Raw genomic sequence first — 4,607 nt, 5'->3', positions numbered from 1 at the left:
CCTTGAATTTATGGTATGAAAGAATTTCCGGAAGTTTTTGTGCTGACATTCACCATCGGATTTCTGTTGGAATTTCCGTTTGAACTCCTGGAGAAAGATTTCATAAGGATTGAAGTGTTTTCTGCACAATATCTGAAAAAAATCCTAGAAATTTTCACAAGGTTTTCCACAGAAAATCAACTTCCGCTGAAATTTCTGAAAAAAATTCAGAGTTTTCCAAAGCAATTTCTGCATCAAATTCAAGATTTTGGATCACATTTTACGATGTGATCATGTTATATCGACACGGTTGTTTCATAAGGGCCAATGTCGCAAACGTAAACAATGCCTTTTCCTGCAAATTCCTCAACAACTAGGACCGCTCCCAGCAAACAACCACTTGGAACTGGTAGCGCTCCGCGCCTTCTATCGAACGGAAGTGGAAAATACCGCCAGAAGTCTCTAATCTTTTTGAAATCAGCAGAAGAAGTCAATGTTTACCTTTTCGACTTTCGCCCTTTTGAAACAACAATGTCGATATATGAGTTAATGTTTTTAATGAAACCGAGATCAGGGTCTCGAAAAAACAAATGGCAAATGGACTCTATATGTACAGGCCTGGTAGTGAGTCACTTTTTAGTGACTTGGTCACTATTTTGAGTCTACCCGGATAAAAAATACAATAGAGTTGCAATAAAATATCATAAAATCACAATACATTTTATTTATGAACATTAAATTCTATTGTTTTTATATCATACCAATTAAAGTTCCATATTGTTGTTCCAATAGACGTACAATAGATTCAATTGCCAGTAAAAACATTGACGAATACATAGACGGAGGGGTGGCCATTTTTCCGGGCACCACTATATACCCCTGGGGAGTGACGGATTACAATTATTACAATCACTCGACCATTGAGAAGCCCCTCAATTCAAATCACGTCAGTTTGTCAACAGTTGTCATTTCCATTTTTGTTTACCTCCTGTTTCTGATTCAAAATAAAATCAATGAATCGAGGCGAGTTTGTTTAATGTTTTTATCCTCCATACAGTGTAAGCAGGTGCGGTCGACAAATATTAATATATATAAATAGTTCCCAGTGAAGTTCTTGATATGAGGTAATTATTTGTTGTATGTCAGTAGAATTGCAATATTTTAATGCCATTGATTTTCTATATACAGCTTTTCGTTTGCAACTTCTGAAAAATCAAAACCAGCATCAGCAGCTGTCGGACATCAACCTTGTAGGCGACGATTGACGGATGGCTAAAAGGTAAACTAGCTCCCGAACCATCGGTGGGGTATTGTCTCAGCTCTGCGAATCACTGATCCTAGACATTATCGAAAGTTACCAGCTACGGAATCGATTAATCCACCAGAAACTGTCGCAGTTTTACCAGCTACGGAATCAATTAATCCGCCAGCAACCGTCGCAGTTCTACAATTCCGAGCTCCACGGATGTCCCAAGAATATTACAGATTCCCACGACAGGCCCAATTGCCCAACAGTAAACCAGTGGTCTTTTAACGAATAAGAAAAACAGGGTGTGCGGGTGCAAACATTTACGGCACCTAAGACGAATGGAACCAAGACCGATGAAATCGCGCGGTCCGGTCTGGAAGGTCCAACCGGACGTAAAAAATCATTCCCGGATAACGTGAAGATCTTTTCGATGTTGGATACAATTTGATTGCGGCCTAGTCTTGTTGTTCCCGGAAGTGGCCGACAAGAAGAACAGACGGCGCACAGCTCAAGACAGAGGAGAAATGAAACATGAGCCAGGTAGGCTGTTATTGCTTTTTGAACCAAAAGCTGCTATTCAATGCTGCTGTTTCAATAACATCCGGATCACAGATTTGTCAACGGATTGGTAAGTTGTATAGGCAGGGTATAACACCCAACAATCACCCTGATCCCAATTTTTGGCCCACCTCCTTTAAAATCATTTCTTAAAAACAGTTTAAGTTCCCGCATTTCCATAAAGTTATTAAACAATTATTTTTAAACAAATATTGTGAAAATATTTGAACTTACAGTCTTACCCTAGTTGAAATTTTACAATTTAATGAAATACCTAATAAGGAATTTATTTTGATATTTTTCAGGTCTCGGTGCGGTCAGTCGCAACTGTTCCATTTCCATCAATCTTTCCACCATCTACAGTACCCTCAGCCAAGTCACCAGTTCCGGAATTGCCTGCCATCAAAAGTTCACCCAGTTGTGATCCTGGGCTTGCTACAATTGATGTTTCATCCACCTCACAGATTAGAAGCTGATAGGAATGGAATTGCTTCTATCAGTTCTGACATTGGGTGCCATGAATGATGTTCCCTCGCTGCTAGTAATGCAGCAATAATCAGGCATCCGACAATATAAAGGCTGCATACCTCCTGGCTGTCCTCGGCGGCAACGCCAGCCCATCGAGTGCCGACATCGAGAAGATCCTGAGCTCGGTTGGTATCGAGGCCGATTCAACTCACGTCACCAAGGTGGTCAACGAGCTGAAGGGCAAGTCGGTGGAGGAACTGATGGCCTCCGGTTGCGAGAAGCTCTTGTCGATACCAGCTGGTAGAGCCGCTCCAGCTGACGATGCTTGTGCTCCTGCCGTTGGTACTGCTGCCGCTCCTGCTGAAGATTAGAAGGAAGAGTCGGAATCGGAGGACGACTTTCGGTCGTCGGGGGCTTCGGTCTCTTTTAATAAGAAGGGATTCAACCACATCATTGGAATGTGACGATGACCATTCGTACGAAAGGTACAAATATTTATTTCTGTTAATTAAGTAACCAAAAAATTGTGACGTCTGATTCCAAACTCTCAAACATACATATTATGAAGCTATACTAGTGCAGCGGAATCGACATAGTTTCGCCCATGAGACCGCGCATGGCCGATCAATTCCCATTTGGCAGCTTCTAGCACTCCTCAAGAATAGGCAAACATATGTGCTTCATCCGATAAAAAGCAAAATAACAAAACCGTTCATCATCCTACAACCACTTGCAATGGTGCATACAATGACGGCACTTCGGACGGTACGCAACATATCAATGGAACTTGCGAAATTCCCGAAATTCTCATGGCCGAGTGACAAAGTAGTGCGGTATACCGTGTGTTAATAAAAGCTTCAACCGAACACACATCGACAACATCCGGACAACTACAGAAAAAACAACTTTCCTACGTTCATTTCAATTTGTATGTTTCCTGGTCTTGCCGATCCGGAACTGTCATCTATAGGAAATGGCCATGACGGAGGCCGGGAAAAGTCCGGGAGTCGTTCAGCATAGAGAGGGCATGGGCACAAATGGGATCCTGTTATTATTTTTCGTTCTAAGAGCTATTTTGATATGCTGCTGAAATAACGATCGGATCGCAGATTTTTATTTGAGAGGTAGGTTATTTAGTAAAAAAATTATAACGGAATAGTGTAATTTTAGGATTTGTTATTTTTTTTTCAGATCTTTGTACCAGCCGAGAGTTTTTCTTCAAACGGCCATACCGTCAGAAACCCTATTGCAGTCCCGGTCGAGGTTAGGGTATGGCATGCCGTCATGCCGAGATTTTTAATCTGCTTGAGTTGTCGGACCTCAAGGACCACATTGTGGACGCACGACGGAAATACACGATGACATTTATTCAATATGAATCAGTGATTATATTTACGGAGATACATTTGCATAACTTGGTGAATCGCATTGCTGCCCACACTACCGTAATGTGTAATAAATTACCGTAATGATTACGAATACATACCTATTTTAAGATCACTTCAAAACGAACTTTTGTTGAGAGGCCCGAAGATCCATATTGTTACACATCAATCGACTAAGTGGCTAAGTTGCTTGATTGGTTGATTGCTTGTTTGATTGATTGATTGGTATGGTAGCTTGCTTGAATGGTTGAATGGTTGGTTGCTTGAGTGGTTGACTGGTTGGTTTACTGGTTGATTGATTGGTTGTGGTTATTTAGTTGATTGGTTGATTAGTTGGTCGGCTGGTTAGTTGATAAGTTTTGTTGATTGCTTGGTTTATTAGTTGTTGGTTGCTTGATTGGTTGGTTGCTTGATTGCTTGGTTGATTATTTGATTGCTGCTTGATTTGTTAGTTGGTAGTATGGTTGATTGGTTGGTTGCTTGACAAGTTGATTGATTGGTTAGTAGGCTGGTTAGTTGATTAGTTGTTTTGTTGGCTGCTTGGTTGATTGGTTAATAAGTTGATTGCTGGATTGGTTGGTTATTTAGTTGATTGGTTGTTTGATTGATGATTGGTGATTGGTTGGTTGCTTGATTGGTTGATTAGCTGGTTGGTTGATAGGTAGCTTGCTTGAATTGTAGGTTGCTTGATTGTTGGTTGATTGCTTGACTGGTTGATTGGTTAGTCGGCTGGTTAGTTGATTAGTTGTTTTGTTGGTTGCTTGGTTGATTGGTTAATAAGTAGATTGGTAGCTTGCTTGAATGGTTGGTTGTATGATTAGTTAGTTGATTGATTCGTTGGTTATTTGGTTAGTTGGTTGCTGCTTGATTTGTTAGTTGGAAGCAAGGATGTTATCGATCATTTAGTAATTTGCGTTAGATCATTTAGTAGTTTGTCAATAGCTCATTCCAAGAACTGAATTTCAAAA

The 4,607-nt window shown here is 40.6% G+C and overlaps 1 long non-coding RNA gene across 2 annotated transcripts; it reads left to right on the top strand.

The window, feature by feature from the left end:
• The first annotated feature begins 1,475 nt into the window (after positions 1-1,475).
• On the top strand, positions 1,476-4,028 carry LOC134213264 (uncharacterized). 2 transcript variants are annotated; one of them, XR_009979427.1, is made up of 4 exons: positions 1,476-1,856; positions 2,092-2,739; positions 2,823-3,378; positions 3,446-4,028. It is a non-coding gene; the product is annotated as an uncharacterized LOC134213264 (long non-coding RNA). The 2 variants fall into 2 exon arrangements; XR_009979426.1 differs by having other exon boundaries at positions 2,092-3,378.
• The last annotated feature ends 579 nt before the right edge of the window (positions 4,029-4,607 follow it).

Source organism: Armigeres subalbatus, chromosome 1 (assembly GCF_024139115.2).
Source record: "Armigeres subalbatus isolate Guangzhou_Male chromosome 1, GZ_Asu_2, whole genome shotgun sequence".
Lineage (NCBI taxonomy): Eukaryota > Metazoa > Arthropoda > Insecta > Diptera > Culicidae > Armigeres > Armigeres subalbatus.
Note: the sequence above shows the minus strand (reverse complement) of the source record. Positions and strands in the feature narration are given on the sequence as shown.